The following is a 17,890-nucleotide window of genomic DNA, read 5'->3' on the forward strand; positions in this document are numbered from 1 at the left end:
TTTTTAACTTCCCACTATCCAACGCTCTCCGTACTGTTGCACTCTCTGGAGTGGGAATAGTAATTTTTACCCCTACGCTATCCAACGCTTTCCCTACTGTTGCACTCTCTGGAGTGGGAATAGTAATTTTTACCCTCCCACTATCCAACGCTTTCCCTACTGTTGCACTCTCTGGAATTGGAATAGTAATTTTTACCCCTACGCTATCCAACACTTTCCCTACTGTTGTACTCACTGGAGTGGGAATAGTAATTTTTACCCCTACGCTATCCAACGTTTTCCCTACAGTTGCACTCTCTGGAGTGGGAATAGTAATTTTTACCCCTACGCTATCCAACGATTTTCCTACTGTTGCATTCTCTGGAGTGGGAATAGTAATTTTTACCCTCCCACTATCCAACGCTTTCCCTACTGTTGCACTCTCTGGAGTGGGAATAGTAATTTTTACCCCTACGCTATCCAACGCTTTCCCTACTGTTGCACTCCCTGGAGTTGGAATAGTAATTTTTACCCTCCCACTATCCAACGCTTTCCCTACTGTTGCACTCTCTGGAGTTGGAATAGTAATTTTTACCCCTACGCTATCCAACGCTTTCCCTACTGTTGCACTCACTGGAGTGGGAATATTAATTTTTACACCTACGGTATCTAACGCTTTCCCTACTGTTGCACTCACTAGAGTGGGAATAGTAATTTTTACCCCTACGCTTTCCAACGCTTTCCCTACTGTTGCACCCTTTGGAGTGGGAGTAGTAATTTTTACCCCTACGCTATCCAACGTTTTCCCTACTGTTGCTCTCTTTGGAGTTGGAATAGTGATTTTTACCTCTACGCTATACAATGTTTTCCCTACTGTTGCACTCACTGGAGAGGTTATATTAAATGTAACCCTCTCGCTATCCTACGGTAAAAATATTGTATATGTTTTGTTAATAATATGTATGTATAAATATATTTATGTATCAAAGTTTTTTTGTATTTTAAAGTTACATTAATTATTTAATAATTTTACATTTATCTAATTATTTTAAGTATGTTTAAATTAATTATATTTATTATTATATTACTTTAAAATTAATTTTAAGACATTAAAAAAATTCGATATTTTGACAGTCTATATTTTTTACAATCAATATTTTGGAGTCGATATTTTTGTACTTACCTGTTTGTAGATAGGCAGTCGATATTCTGGCATTCTACATTTTTACCTCGATATTTTGGTAGGTCGAAATTTTGTCTGTCGATATTATGTCAGTGATCCAGCTGTGCATCTGCACAGGGCCACCAAACCCCAGGGGCCACCTCGCCAATATATATCCTTAATATAATAATCCTCTGAGGATGGATACATATTTGCGTGGCGGCCCTTGCAGGGATTTGGCGGGCTCCGGCTCTGTTCCACTTCAAAAAAACCTGACACCCCCCCCACCCCTCCTCTTCACTGGTCTTCGTGCTCCGCCCCGCCCGGACCCCCTCTTCCGGCGCCTCCTACCTACACTTCCTGTCCAGGGCTGCCATGAGCCTAGAGCCGCCCCTGGTTCTACCCACCCATAAAATAGAGAGAACCTAGCTTTGCACAACGCAAAGCAAACAAATAATCATTGGCGTGAAAGTCAGTCAGACTAATCGTGCCAAAGTGGGTACCAGCTGTAAAACACATATGACAGATTTGTACCTTTCCATTTCCAGACATGGGTGAGTCTGGCCCTTTGCAGAGCAGGAAGAAATGTGAACATTTTTCAGATTACACTGTCTGTCAACACAGAAAAAAGCCAGGCATTTGGGGTGCAGACCTTTTGGGTACAGCATTTATAATGGCCATTTTAGAAAAGTCAGGAGGATGTTGGTAGGAGGAGAGGGTGTGAAGGTAGCAGATAAGGAAAGATGTTTTCGTTGTGTAAATTAGCAGCGACAGGTCCTGCAAAACAGCGATCCCTTCTGTCAGACATGTCTGCTGCGGGGCATACGCTGGGCTAGAAGGATGGCTGGGAAATGGGTGCAGGATGTGGGTGTAGGCCTGGATGAGTAGGGGAGTCTAGGATGGGGGAAATTAAGATCTTCTTAGAGTTTCTCGTTGCTCAAATGCATGTGGTTTCTGATATTTATAAATTTCCCTTGTCTTCATTGCTTGATTTTGCTTGTGAGAAAGTGTCACTCATAGTCGTTGAATGTCACTCCTATTTACACTGCAATCAAGAAAATATCTCACCTGAGCAATCCGAAACCTTGGCAGCTGTGCATGGTGTGTGGGGCGTGGTAAGGAGGCATCGTTTGGGGTCGGAGGAAAAACGCTGGTCTAAGGAAGGGCGAGCGGTAAAAGCTGATGAAGGGCGATATCTGGGAATAATTTCTGATGCCAAGTACTAAACACGCGAAAAGCGAATTTTGGGGATCTTCTTCTAGTAAAGGGAGTTGGGGGGTTCATGGGCTATAACTGAACAATTTTGCACACACGTATATTTCCTGACATAGTAGATGGGAGTTAGGATATGGGGGGCAATCCGTTATTTCTTTTCATTTGAAATGTATGTTTGTACAGTTCCCCGAATGTACGGGAGGATTTGTATACTTTAATGTGTCACTCAAGTATGGTATGTATATGTGCATTACATGGACAATAGAAGATGAAAACAAAAAAAAAACAATAAAGTTGTTTCCAAAAAATAACATGCGAAAAGCGTAGCGTCTGACCAGAAGTTAATAAAACACGCCTGCAAATGCAGTAAAACACTCACAGAAGTATGGAAACGGAGGAGGGGTGTTGTAATTTGGCAGCGATCGAGGTTAGCATTTAGCTGAAGCCAACTTGGAATCGGCAGGCATCTTGTCTGCCATGTGCTCACCATATGCTCTGTCCTACCTTGCTGATGTTTGCACTTGTATTCAGCTTAGAGACAGACTCTATTTAGGCTCTTTTACAATGCACATGCGCAGAGGAGACTGTGACTTTCCATGTACCTCTCTGTAGTCTGTATCTGTCAGGGTATTTCTGTAGGAACCAGCAATCTGTTAGCTCCTCCCACTTGTTGACTGTGTATTTCTGTATGACCTTTTATGTATGTAAACCTTCTCTTCTGTACTTGTACCGCCTTCTTTTGAGCCCCTGTGTGGGTATAAAAGGCCATGTTCCTTCTGTTCAGTGTGCTACTTCATACACTACCGAAGGGTGTTGCGTGAATGTGGTTCCATCTCTTGAGGTTAATAAAGCGCTCTGTTTTATATTGGAGTTTCCATGCCAACTTCTTTTCTATTGGTCTGAGGACTTGTGCAGAGAAGGGCAACCCCTAGTACTGGTAGGCCTGGCTGAGGTCCACCACGACAGGGGTGGCCCCAGCGTGGCCTCAGAGTATGCTATGCACTGAAAGCAGGATGGGCCTGCCGCCTCTCCGGCGGGTCTCGCACCCCGCGCGCTCCTCAGAGGGTGCGCGCGGTGTGTACTGACGTGCCCTCTTGCGGACACTGACACCCACGTGCCGGGGCACCGAGCACAGGATGTCTGTGGGACTCAAGCCCCTCTGGCATGGGCCTGCAATGCACAACATGAAGGGCCGCCTCTGCGGGTGGACGCGAGGAGGTGAGACACGTCACTCCCATGACAGCTGCGTCTGACGCCTTCCACACAAGACTGTCTGGACTGGTCCTTCCCAGCGCTGAATCTGCATGCGTGATCTCCGGCAGCTGACACCTCCAGCAGGTAAACTGTTGGGGGAGCATGGGGGGGCTGCATGCCCCCCCTGCAGGTTCTAGCGGCTGCGGCTCTGGTTATGTTTAGGGGCACGTGGTGCAAATGAACCACAGAGAAGCCCCTCATGCCTGTCATTCAAATGAACTTCTAAACTGAGGGCTTGTACGATAGGCGAGAGCATGAAGGGTACATAACGTGCCTGTGCCTAAAAAAATAAGCGCGCGCCTTGCGCTACAAGTGGGAGCGGTGGGGGGAGTGCCAGAGCACACAGCATTTCCCTTGCGGGAGCGAGCCATGGTCACCATGTGTTTTTAAGTTAATTACAAACATATGGTGTCAAGCTCGCTCCCGCAAGGGAATCGCCAGACGTGCACACGTTGCCATTGAAGGCGATGCAAGGCGTACAGGTTTTTAGGGAAAAAGCTACATCGATGGCTAAAGGTCTTTTTCCAAGCAACGCATGCGCGCTGCTAGGCGAGACCTAATGAATGTGTGCTTGTGTAAAGTAACTGGTGCTAGTGTAAAGAAAGCCTTCAATACCTTCGAGTCGAGTGGGTAAATATCTGCAACGAAAAAAGGTCATGTCTTCATTCAAGGCATAATAAAAATGTATGCTCTAGTTTCCAAGAAGGACTCTAAAGTCTGTAACAATTTAAATAATGTATCTATTTCTTTTGTCGCGTCCATAAACCGGGATGGCCAGACATGCAAACAAGCTACAAATTCTGATCCGAGTTGTGGAGATTCCCAGAGCTGTAGCTGGAAGGAGGAGTCTGACCCGTACATGAGCCCTCCCTCTCCCCCTCGCTTCTGGCCTGGAACCAAGTAGGTGTCGGTAGTCTGACCCCAGGATGGCAGTAGAATGAAAATGGTATACTCGCAGTGGGCGCCAACTTCATACATGTCTATAGACCCGACAACTTCACACATGTCAACAGACCTGACAGCTTCATACATTTCAACAGACCTGACAGCTTCATACATGTCAACAGACCTGACAGCTTCATACATGTCTACAGACCTGACAGCTTCATACATGTCAACAGACCTGACAGCTTCATACATGTCAACAGACCTGACAGCTTCATACATGTCAACAGACCTGATCCCAGTGGACACTCTCGATTTTTTAATTCAAAATGTGTATTTAGTATATCGCTTACTAACCCTGACGAGGCATTGAATAATCTTTATTTTAGTTGTCTCCCACCAAAAACGGTGTCTGCTTCCATATAAGTCAATAGGAAAAATACATTCACCCGTATATTTTCAAAATCTCCCACTTTCCAGTTTTAAAATGTTGGCATGTACGCAGCTTTGCCAGGCATACATAAACTTGGCTGGCCCAACCCGGGTCCCCTGGCCGATGGCCTTGGCTGGGCCACCTGTTCCCCCAGTGCAAAGGCTCTGCTGTGCACTAGAGTCCGCTTCCACCCATCTCTTTACACACTGGGGTGACGGGGTAGCAGCACCTTCGACTATGGGCGACACTTAGGACCTTAAGACTCACCAACAGGCTGAGCTTCAGATAAGCTCTCTTTTGGCTGTTTAACGGCGGGACAATGTCACTTAAAATCAATCAATCAATCAATCAATCAAATAATTTGAAACGCGCACTACATACCCGCAAGGGTTTTAAGGCTTCGAGGAGGGTAATGGGGTAGGGGGGTGAAGTTGCTACTGGTCGAACAGCCAGGTCTTGAGTATTCTTCTTAAAGTTAGAAGATCTTCGGTTTGTCGTAGGTTGAGGGGGAGGGTATTCCAGGTCTTGGTGGCGCGGTGGCAGAAGGATCTGCCTCCGGCTGTGGTTCTACAGATGCATGGGATGGTAGCCAGGGAGAGGTCTGCGGAGCGGAGTTTCCTGTTGGGTACGTAGAAGGAGAGTCGACTGTTGAGATAGGCTGGGCCAGTCTTGTGGAGTGCCTTGTGTGCGTGGATCAGGAGCTTAAAGGAGATTTTTTTGTCGACGGGGAGCCATTGTAGGTACCTCAGGTGGGGGGTGATGTGGTCACGGCGCGGGACGTCGAGGATCAGGCATGCAGAGGTGTTCTGGATTCTTTGCAGTCTGTTGATGAGCTTGGTCGGAGCTCCGGCGTAGAGGGCGTTTCCGTAGTCGAGTCCGCTGCGGACTAGGGCCTGGGTGACTGTTTTCCTTGTGTCTGTCGGGATCCATCTGTAGATCTTGCGGAACATACGGAATGTGTTGAAGCAGGTGGAGGAGACAGCGTTGACTTGTTTGGTCATGGTGAGTTTTGAGTCGAAGATGACTCCCAGGTTGCGTGTGTGGTTGTTAGTTACACCTCCGTCCCCAGTGATGCGGGCCACCAGGAGTCGTCCCATGCTGAGGGGTTGGGCCAGAGGATGAGGATCTCCGTCTTGTCTGTGTTCAGTTTAAGGCGGCTATCCTCCATCCAGTCGGCGATGGCCTTCATTCCATGGTGGAGGTTGGATTTGGCGGTGAGGGGGTCCTTGGTGAGAGAGAGGATCAGTTGCGTGTCGTCGGCGTAGGAGATTATGTTGAGGTCGTGGTGTCGGGCGATGCATGCGAGAGGCGCCATGTAGACGTTGCACAGTTTTGGGCTGAGGGAGGATCCCTGTGGGACGCCGCAGATGATCTCAGAGGCTTCGGATCGGAACGGGGGAGGCGGACTCTCTGGGTTCTGCTGGAGAGGAAGGAGGAGGTCCAGTCCAGGGCCTTGTCTCGGATCCCTGCGTCGTGGAGTCGTGTGCGTAGTGTGCGGTGACAGACGTGTTGAAGGCGGCGGAGAGGTCCAGAAGGATGAGGGCCGCCGTCTCGCCGTTGTCCAGTAGGATCCTGATGTTGTCTGTGGCGGTGATGAGGGCGGTCTCAGTGCTGTAATTGCTGCGGAATCCTGACTGGGAGGGGTCCAGGATGCTGTTGACTTTAAGGTAGCGGGTGAGCTGGATGTTGACTATCTTCTCGATGACTGTAGCTGGGAACGGAAGCAGGGAGATGGGCCGGTACTTTTTGAGTTCGCTTGGGTCCGCCTTGGGTTTCTTCAGTAGGGCGTTGATCTCTGCGTGTTTCCAGCTCTCAGGGAAGGTCACAGTCTCGAAGGAGAGGTTGATGATGTTGTGCAGGTGGGGTGCGATGGAGCTGCCGGCTTTGTTGAAGATGCGGTGTGGAAAAGGGTCAGACGGTGAGGCAGAGTGGATTGTGTCCATGGTCTTGAGTGTGTCTTCGATGCTCACGTTGGCCCAGGTTGTCAGGGGGTTGTGGTCGGTGGGGTGTGGTAGGTCCGGTGTGTTGGGGCCTGTTAGGGTCGTCTGGTGGTTGAAGGTGTTGTCGATGTCGGCAATCTTGCGGTGGAAGAAGATGGCGAGGGAGTCGCACAAGGCTTGCGACGGCGATGTTGTTGGCATTGGAGCTGGGGTTGGAGAGTTCCTTCACGATGTTGAAGAGCTCCTTGCTATTGTGTGCTTTGTTGTCGAGGCAGTCTTTGAAGGAGGTCCTCTTGGTGGTCCTGATGAGGTGGTGGTGGTTGCGGATGGCATCTTTGTGGGCTGCGCGGCTGCTCGGTGACTTCTCGCTGTGCCATATGTTCTCCAACTTCCGGCAGGTGCGCTTTGACGCTAGGAGTTCTGGGGTGAACCAGGTATCTCTCTTGCTGGTGTCTCTGGGTTTTTTTTGCAGCGGGGCTAAGGTGTTGGCGCAGTCGTCCATCCATCATCTAAGGGTGCGCGCACCATCGTCCGGGTTGGAGGGGTTGGTCGGTGGGTTGCGTGCGAGGTTTGTCTGTAGTTGTACTTCGGTGATTTTGCCCCAGCAGTGACAGGGGGTCTTTATTGTGCGGTTTCCAGAAGGTGAAATGGATGCAGTGGTGGTCGGTCCAGGTGGGTTTGGTGACGTGGCTGAAGGAGACGTGGGGGCTTGAGGAAAAGATGGCGTTGAGCGTGTGTCCGGCGATGTGGGTCGGCGTCGTGACGAGCTGTTCCAGTCTGAGGTTGGCAAGGTTGTCCATCAGGGTGGAGGAGTTGCTGTCGTTGTTGTTCTCCAGGTGGAAGTTCAGGTTTCCGAGGAGGATGTAGTCGGTGGAGGCCTGTGTGTGCGTGCTGAGGAAGTTTGTGATGGCGTCACAGAATTGTGGTCGGGGTCCGGGTGGTCTGTAGACGAGAGTGCCTCTTAAGGTGGTCTTGGGATCCGTGTGGATCTGGAAGTGCATGTGTTTGGCGGTGCTGAAAGTGTCGTCGGTGTTTGTTGAGACCCTGATAGCATTCTTGTGGACTATGGCGATTCCTCCTCCGACTCCGTTGGCGTGGTCTCTGCGGGCGATCTTGTATCTGTTGTGGATGGCTATGGCGATGTCTGGAGAGGAGGCTTCATTAATCCAGGTCTCGGTCAGGAAGGCGATGTCTGTTGATGCGGTGTGGAGTAGGTCCCAGAGCTCAATGGCGTGTTTGCGTGCGGAGCGGTGTTGATCAGGATGCATCGGAGCTGGTTTTGTTCTGTCGTGGCGGGTGTCTCTGTGTCTTCGATGCAGGAGAAGTTGCAGTTCCGGCAGACGAAGGGACCGTGGGTGCGCTTCGAGGCGGACCTGCAGCAGGTGAGGGTCTGCCCTGGGTTGAGAGCAGTGAGAGTTATGGCTGCTTGTAGAGGGACATCGCATTTGAATGATAGTGTCTTAGAAGTAGTTATAGGGTCCAAGAAGTTTCCAGGATCAATATTTTTGCAGATATTATTGTGGTGCCAGACATTTCATATTCATAAACACAGAACTAGTCTTTTTAAAAGATACATCTGAAGCTGGTCAGTCTGTTTACCGTGTCTGATTTTCTTACACAGTGTATGGTTCCTGCTGCCTCTGCCACCTCCAGTACTCAGCCGTCACTGTTTATCCTCGCGAGCCCTGGAGAGTCAGTTGTACCAAGGAAAGGCCCTAGTGGAGTTCACAAGCAGTGAACAATGGTACCTACCAATGCTCCTGCACAGTAACCACTGACTCCGTGAGAATCTAGAGTACAGGCTTTGCAAAGCAAAAGTAAGAACAACAGGGCTATCAGAAGGCATGGCTGCACAAAGAGGATGACATACAAGGTTCAGAGGCGTGCACTCGTCAAGAATCTGTCCACACGGCCAGACTGCAGATGTTACCTCTATGTACAGTGAGCTTAGGTGCTCTCAAGTTTTGAGATGTCTTAGGAGTGAGAAATAGTTATTATATTTGATGACATCATAAGAAGCAATGGCACACAAACTTTGACATCATCAACACCACAAGAAGTGACAAGGGAAATAAAAAAATTACAATAAATTTTACAATGAAAAACAACAGGAAAACATCACTAAAGTAGATGCATGGCTTACAAAAGTAGTGGAGTAGCGCTTGGATGTGTCAAAAGCAGCTCCAATCAGCAGAGGGTCAGGAGGGGGCCTTTCATTGTTACAGAATCACAGTCTGAAGTATTTGTCGCATCCAGGAGCAGCTCAGCACACAGCAGCACTTTGAGCAAAGACTTAGCAATCAGGTTCTAGCCATTCTTAGCAGGCATTACATTTAACATGTTGTGAGTGAGAGCTCAACCTTGCCTCCAGTTGTGTGAGTGTCACTCACAGTGAGTGAGACGCAAAGTCTGGTAACTGCGTGCACAGTGTGATGATGTTGCTGCACGCACAGTGTGCAGTGGTGATTGCATGAACAATTGGCTCATTGTGTGTAGGCAACTGAATGCATGTTCAGATGGTTGCATGCATTGTGTGTGGAGGTCACCACGTGCGCCATGTACAGCAATGACTTTATACCCAGAGCTGGAAGTTGACTGCAGCCTACAGTGTGCAGAGACACCTACATGCCCAGTATGTGAAGGTGTGAGGAGGAAACGCTGACTGCTCTTACAGCGTGGGTATAGGTGACTGCATGTGGAGTGCGGCTGCAGCATATCCTCTGTAGACATACGTAACTGCATACCATGGGCAGAAGTGCTGCCTGCAGAAAATGCAAAAGTGATTGCACGCGCAAATATCGCTGCTTTCTGGATTTTGAGTAAACTTTAAGCCACATAAAGCAAAGTGTGTATGACGTTGCAGGCATAAGGTGTTACATATGGCATGAGGCCACGTGTCTACTGTGAAGTAAGGAAATTATTAAGATGCTGAGCCTTAAGTGAAACGTACCTCATGCGGAGTTTGCTGCAGGAAAGAGTTAAAATGGCGTGAAATTGTGAAGTTTTTCCTCTTGCAAACTGCCCTAATGTTGAAGAATACTTCAGATTGCGTGCTGCCTATTCATGGGTCAATTCACCAAAATGGTAGGGGTAGTGGAAGTGACGTCGCACGCCATTGGACCTTTATTTTGAATCACACACATACATGCCTACACATACTAACACATTCACGCACTCTCGGGCACATAAACACGCTCTCACCCGCAAGCATGCATAAAAGATACATTTGACAGCATTTTTTACTTACCTTTGTTTCCAAATAGAGTCTTATTCCAGCTAATGTACTTCACTTTTTATTACTCTAACAGGGAATAATGTTATTGACTATTTGTATAATACAAATATTGACAGAAACCAGGCAAGCGGCGCGCCAACCAACGTCCATTAGGAAAAGCTGTGTTCCAGAGTTTGACACCTCTGAGTCCCTCCGAGCGCCTCGAGGCCCTCCGGGGCGAGTAGGCGCTATATAAGCCCCTGATAGATTGATTGATTGAGAGGTCTCAAAAGCAGTGCCGGCACTGCCGGGGGTGGTGGCGGGCGTGAGTGCCCCCTAAATGACGTCTATGTGCCTGCTGTAGTTTGCAAACTTCTCTGCGCGTGGGCTCCCACCCTTTTAAATGTATTTTGAGAAAAAAAGGCAGCTCGTCAGCATCCATCCACTTCTAACATCACGAGGAGACCGGCACGTGCATCCCCAGCACCCAACTAGCGCGCCGCAAAGAACACGTGGCAACTTAGGCTACAGAACTGCACTTAAACGCAGGAAAAGTAGGAACAACTGCAAACTACCGTAGGGTCAATTATCGGGATATATGAGAGTGCCCGACTACACTTTTTGACATTTTATTCTTTGCATAGTAAAGCCAGTGCATAAGAGCTCCGCACCCACGCGTGGGTGGCAGCTTGGCTCGCTCACAGGTCACGAGCCGCTCGTAAAGTTAGAAACGCTCTGTCAGCAGCACGCACGGAGTGTCAATAATCTAGCGCTTGGAACGAGCAGGCGCTATCAGTTTCATGCTTCCGAGGTGACGTCATAGCGTGTCCTCGGAAAGCCCCAGCGAGCAGCCCAGACAACCACAAACACCGCTGGCCCTCCCTCGGAGGGTGCAGGTCACGAGGCGCGCGGCCAAGACCAGGGGGGACTTTAACTCGGCCACTCGACAAGTGTCTCAGGGACCCAATGATCCTTTGGCAACGGAACTGGCAAAAGGGGCGTTTGAAAATGCGCAACTAAATATGTTTGGATAGATAAACATGATATTGTGAGAATATAAAATGTAATAGATCAAGTTTAACAAGCATTGGCAAAGCCAATAGGTCTCGCCTTTGCAAAAGCTATTAACTATTCTAATGTGTTGAAGCCATGTTGAATACCAGTGTGCATAGTGTTTAACGTGGCTAAAAGTTAGTGGCATACATGATAGTGGCGTGGAGGATCGTAGATTGAAGTGGATTGTCATGGAGTGTCATGAAGTGCAGTACAGTGGAGTGGCATAGAGTGTTGTGGAGCGTCCTGTCGAGGAGAGAGTATAGTGTTGTAGGGTGGAAAGGCATAGCCTGGACTAAGGTGTCTTGGAGTGGAGTGGAGTAGAGTGTCACAGAGGGGTGTGGAGTGAAATGGCTTAGACTGGAGTAGCGTTGAGCAGAGTGGAGTGAGCAAAGAGTGGAGTGAAGTAACATTCAGTGGCAAAGAGTGGAGTACAGTCTCATAGAGTGGAGTGGTGTAGAGTGGTGTAGTTTAGCAGTGATGTAGTATAGAAAAATGGCATAAACTGGAGTAGAGTGTTGTAGAGTGTCATAGGGTGGAGTAGTGTAGAGTGAAGTAAAGTGTTGTAGATTGGAGTGGCATAGAGGGTTGTAAAGTGGAAAGGTATACAGTAGGGTAGAGTGGAGTGGCATAAGTGGTGTAGTGGAGTGGAGAAGAGTGGCTTTGAGGGAGTTTTATATTGCATTCTATAGTGGAGTAGAGTGTCATGGAGTGGCATAGAGGCAGAGTAGAGTGTCATGGAGTGGCATAGAGGCAGTTGCTTAGAGCATTCTATAGTGGAGTAGAGTGTCATGGAGTGGCATAGAGGCAGAGTAGAGTGTCATGGAGTGGCATAGAGGCAGTTGCGTAGAGCATTCTATAGTGGAGTAGAGTGTCATGGAGTGGCATAGAGGCAGTTGCGTAGAGCATTCTATAGTGGAGTAGAGTGTCATGGAGTGGCATAGAGGGAGTTGCGTAGAGCATTCTATAGTGGAGTAGAGTGTCATGGAGTGGCATAGAGGGAGTTGCGTAGAGCATTCTATAGTGGAGTAGAGTGTCATGGAGTGGCATAGAGGGAGTTGCGTAGAGCATTCTATAGTGGAGTAGAGTGTCATGGAGTGGCATAGAGGCAGTTGCATAGAGCATTCTATAGTGGAGTAGAGTGCTGTTGATTGGCATAAAGTGGAGTACAGTCTTGTAGAGTGGAGGGACGGGGGCTCATAGAGTGATGTAAAGGGTTGTAGAGTGGCATAGAGTGGAGTAAAGTGTCAGAGTGGAGTGGCGTGAAGTGGAGTGGCATATTGTAGAGTGGAGTGGCCTAGAGTAAAGTGTCATAGGGTGGCGTAGAGTGGAGTGGAGGGGCATAGAGTGGATAGGCATTGAGTGTAGGGAGACAGAGTGGAGTAGAATTTAATGGAGTAGAGTGTCAGAGTGGTATAATGTCGTAGAGTGTAGTGTCGAAGAGTGAATAGAGTGGCCTTGAACGCAGCGGCATAGAGTGTTGAAGAGTAGAGTAGACTGACGTAGAGTGCAGGGGTGCAGTGTAGACTGACGTAGAGTGCAGTGGTGCAGAGTAGACTGACGTAGAGTGCAGTGGTGCAGAGTAGACTGACGTAGAGTGCAGGGGTGCAGTGTAGACTGACGTAGAGTGCAGTGTTGCAGAGTAGACTGACGTAGAGTGCAGTGGTGCAGAGTAGACTGACGTAGAGTGCAGGGGTGCAGAGTAGACTGACGTAGAGTGCAGTGGTGCAGAGTGCATTGGTTTTGAGTAAAGTGGTGTTAACTGCAGTGATGTAGAGTAAAGTAGTGTAGAGTGCAGTGGCATAGGGTTGTACAGAGTAGACTGACGTAGAGTGCAGTGGTGCAGAGTAGACTGACGTAGAGTGCAGGGGTGCAGTGTAGACTGACGTAGAGTGCAGTGGTGCAGAGTAGACTGACGTAGAGTGCAGTGGTGCAGAGTGCATTGGTTTTGAGTAAAGTGGTGTTGACTGCAGTGATGTAGAGTAAAGTAGTGTAGAGTGCAGTGGCATAGGGTTGTACAGAGTAGACTGACGTAGAGTGCAGTGGTGCAGAGTAGACTGACGTAGAGTGCAGGGGTGCAGTGTAGACTGACGTAGAGTGCAGTGGTGCAGAGTAGACTGACGTAGAGTGCAGTGGTGCAGAGTGCATTGGTTTTGAGTAAAGCCTTGTTGACTGCAGTGATGTAGAGTAAAGTAGTGTAGAGTGCAGTGGCATAGGGTTGTACAGAGTAGACTGACGTAGAGTGCAGTGGTGCAGAGTAGACTGACGTAGAGTGCAGGGGTGCAGTGTAGACTGACGTAGAGTGCAGTGGTGCAGAGTAGACTGACGTAGAGTGCAGTGGTGCAGAGTGCATTGGTTTTGAGTAAAGTGGTGTTGACTGCAGTGATGTAGAGTAAAGTAGTGTAGAGTGCAGTGGCATAGGGTTGTACAGAGTAGACTGACGTAGAGTGCAGTGGTGCAGAGTAGACTGACGTAGAGTACAGGGGTGCAGTGTAGACTGACGTAGAGTGCAGTGGTGCAGAGTAGACTGACGCAGAGTGCAGTGGTGCAGAGTGCATTGGTTTTGAGTAAAGTGGTGTTAACTGCAGTGATGTAGAGTAAAGTAGTGTAGAGTGCAGTGGCATAGGGTTGTACAGAGTAGACTGACGTAGAGTGCAGTGGTGCAGAGTAGACTGACGTAGAGTGCAGGGGTGCAGTGTAGACTGACGTAGAGTGCAGTGGTGCAGAGTAGACTGACGTAGAGTGCAGTGGTGCAGAGTGCATTGGTTTTGAGTAAAGTGGTGTTGACTGCAGTGATGTAGAGTAAAGTAGTGTAGAGTGCAGTGGCATAGGGTTGTACAGAGTAGACTGATGTAGAGTGCAGTGGTGCAGAGTAGACTGACGTAGAGTGCAGGGGTGCAGTGTAGACTGACGTAGAGTGCAGTGGTGCAGAGTAGACTGACGTAGAGTGCAGTGGTGCAGAGTGCATTGGTTTTGAGTAAAGTGGTGTTGACTGCAGTGATGTAGAGTAAAGTAGTGTAGAGTGCAGTGGCATAGGGTTGTACAGAGTAGACTGACGTAGAGTGCAGTGGTGCAGAGTAGACTGACGTAGAGTGCAGGGGTGCAGTGTAGACTGACGTAGAGTGCAGTGGTGCAGAGTAGACTGACGTAGAGTGCAGTGGTGCAGAGTGCATTGGTTTTGAGTAAAGTGGTGTTGACTGCAGTGATGTAGAGTAAAGTAGTGTAGAGTGCAGTGGCATAGGGTTGTACAGAGTAGACTGACGTAGAGTGCAGTGGTGCAGAGTAGACTGACGTAGAGTGCAGGGGTGCAGTGTAGACTGACGTAGAGTGCAGTGGTGCAGAGTAGACTGACGTAGAGTGCAGTGGTGCAGAGTGCATTGGTTTTGAGTAAAGCCTTGTTGACTGCAGTGATGTAGAGTAAAGTAGTGCAGAGTGCAGTGGCGTAGGGTTGTACAGAGTAGGTGGTGTAGAGTGGAGTAGTGCAGCACAGATTGCAGTGGCATAGTGTGGAGTGGCATTGAGTGGAGTTCCATTGACTTGAGTAGTGCAGAGTGCAGTGTCATAGAGCAGATTGTTTCAGAGTAGAGAGAAATGGTGGGGAGAGGTGCAGGATAGAGTGGAGTGGTGCATGGTAGAGTGCAGTGATGTTCAGTACAGTTGTTCTGACTAGGTTAGAGTGGCATAGCATGGGTTGTCGTATAGTGCAGTAGTGTAGAGTGCAGTGGCAAAGAGTGCATTTGTGTAGAGTGCAGTAGAGTGGCATAGAGTATAGTGGTGCAGAGTAGAGTGCAGTGGCATAGAGTGCAGTAATGCAGAGTAGAGTGGCATAGAGTTCAATGTCGTAGAGTGCAGAGGTGTAGAGTAGAGTGGCATAGAGTGCATTAGCATAGAGTGCAGTGGCATAGAGTTGAGCGGCTTAGAGTAGAGTGGCATAGAGAGCAGTGGCTTAGAGTACAGTGGTGCAGCATAGAATAGTGGTGTAGAGTGTAGTGGCATAAAGTGCAATGATGTAGAGTAGAGTGGTGTGCAGTGCAGTGGTGTAGAGTTAATTGGTTTGCGTAAAGTGATGTAGAGTGTAGTGGTGAACAGTGCAGTGGCGTAGAGTTAATTGTTTTGAGTAAAGTGGTGTAGAGTGTAGTGGTGTAGAGTGCAGTGGCACAGAGTATTGCACAGTAGAGTATAGTGGAGTAGAGTGCAGTAGTGCAGAGTAGATTGGCATAGAGTGCAGTGGCATAGAGTGCATTGGTTTTGAGTAGAGTGGCGTAAAGTGCAATGGCATAAAGTGGGGTGACACAGAGTAAAGTGGGTAGGACTGTAGTGGCATAGAGTGTATTGGTGTAGAGTGCAGTAGGGTGGCTTTGAGTAGAGTGCAGTGGCATTCAGTGCATTACCATAGTGTGCAGTTGAGCACAGTAGAGTGGTGTAGAGCTCATCGGCAGAGAGTGCAGTGTTGCAGTGCAGTGTTTTGTAGAGTGCAGTGGTGTAGAGTAGAAATGTGCAGAGTGCATTGCCGTAGAGTGCAGTGGCCTAGAGTAGAGTGACATAGAGAGCAGTGGCGTAGAGTACAGGGGTGCACAGTAGAAGAGAGTGGTGGAGAGTGCAGTGACTTAGAGTGCAATGGTGGAGAGTAGAGTTTTGAAGAGTGGAGTAGAGTACTGTTGCAGAGTATAGTGGTGCAGAGTAGATTGGCGTAGAGTGCATTGGTTTTTAGTACGTGGTGTTGAGTGCATTGGCACAGAGTGAAGTAGTTTAGAGAAGAGTGCTGTAGAGTGCAATGGCATAGATTAGAGTGGTGCGGATAAAGACATAGAGTAGTGCAGCGTAAATTGCAGTGGCATAGAGTGGAGTGATGTAGAGTTGAGTTGCGCAGAGTGGAGTAGGGTGGCATAGAGTGCAGTGTCATAAGGTAGATTAGATTGTTTCAGATTTGAGTGAAGTGGCGTAGGGTGGAGTAGCACAGGGTAGAGTGGAGTAGTGTAGGGAAGAATGGAGTGGTGTAGAGTAGCACAGAGTTCAGTGGCATAAAGTAGAGTGCCATAGAGTGCAATAGCGTACAGTGCAGTGGTGCAGAGTAGATTACAGTGACGTGGAGTGGATTGGCATAGAGTGCATTGGCGTACAGAGGTCTGGTACAGAGTAGAATGCATTGGCATAGAGTGCAGTGGTTTTGAGTAAAGTGGTGTACAGTGCATTGACGTAGAGTACAGTGGCGTAGAGTGCAGTAGTTGAGAGAGGTCTAGAGTGCAGTGGCATAGATAGATTGGAGTAGAGTGCAATTGAGTGCAGTGAGGTAGAGTAGAATGTTTCAGAGTAGAATGAAGTGGCGTAAAGTGGAGTGGTGAGGGTAGAGTGCAGTGGTGTAGAGTGCAGGGGCATAGAGTACAGTGTTGTAGATTGCAGTGTCATAGGTTGCAGAGGTGCAGAGTAGATTACACTGGATTAGAGTGGATTGGCCTTGAGTCCAGTGATGCAGAGAACAGTGGTGTAGAGTGGAGTGATGAGGGTAGAGTGCAGCGGTATAGAGTGCAGTGGCGTTGAGTAGTGTGGCGTAGATTGCAGTGTCATAGGTTGCAGAGGTGCAGAGTAGATTAGACTGGATTAGAGTGGATTGGCATAGAGTCCAGTGATGAAGAGTGCGGTGGTGTAGACAGGAGTGATGTAGAGCAGAGTGGTGTACAGTATAAGTTCAGAGTGCATTGGCATAGAGTGTAGTAAAGTGGCATAGAGTGCAGTGGTGCAAAGTAGAGTGGCAGAGAGTAGAGAGTTGCAGAGTAGAGTGCCATAGAGTGCAGTGGAGTAGAGTGTGGCTGAGTAGAGGAGAGTGTCATAGAGAGCAGTGGTATAGGGTACAGTGGTGCAGAGTGGAATAGAGTGGCGTAGAGTGCAGTGACGTTCCAGAGCAGAGTATAATGTCGTAGAATGAGATGAAGCAAAACCAAAGGGGATGATGGACAGAGTGTTGAACATTGCAAGCACTCACCCCCAGTCAACTGGTCTGGGTTTAATCCATCATCATTCTTTAGCTCACTCCACCACCCCAGTTCAGACATGGCCATATGCAAATTAGTCTGACCCTGTGCCTCATGGGAACAGTCCAGCCTGAACTGCCAAGCCATGTCTTTCCTGGACCGGAAACAAGCATCCTGGGACAGGTTTCTGGCTAATCAGCCGTCATCAGTCAGGCTAGCTTGAATCCAGTGGCAAAGTGAGCAAGGGACCCACGTCTGGGCATACCCTGCCAAATTAGGGCGAACAAAGGAAAACCAAAGGGGATGATGGACGGGTGTTGAACATTGCAAGCACTCACCCCCAGTCAACTGATCTGGGTTTAATCCATCATCATTATTTAGCTCACTCCACCACCCCAGTTCAGACATGGCCATATGCAAATCAGTCTGACCCTGTGCCTCATGGGAACAGTCCAGCCTGAACTGCCAAGCCATGTCTTCCCTGGACTGGAAACAGGCATTCTGGGACCGGTTTCTGGCAAATCAGCCGTCATCAGCCAGGCTAGCTTGAATCCAGTGGCAGAGTGAGCAAGGGACCCACGTCTGGGCACACCCTGCCAACTTAGGGCGAGCAAAGCAAAAAAAAGGGGGATGATGGACGGAGAGTTGAACATTGTAAGCACTCACCCCCTGTCAACTGATCTCGGTTTAATCCATCATCATTCTTTAGCTCACTCCACCACTCCAGTTCAGACATGGCCATATGCAAATCAGTCTGACCCTGTGCCTCATGGGAACAGTCCAGCC

The sequence above is a fragment of the Lissotriton vulgaris genome, chromosome 1_1 (genome assembly GCF_964263255.1).
Source record: "Lissotriton vulgaris chromosome 1_1, aLisVul1.2, whole genome shotgun sequence".
Lineage (NCBI taxonomy): Eukaryota > Metazoa > Chordata > Amphibia > Caudata > Salamandridae > Lissotriton > Lissotriton vulgaris.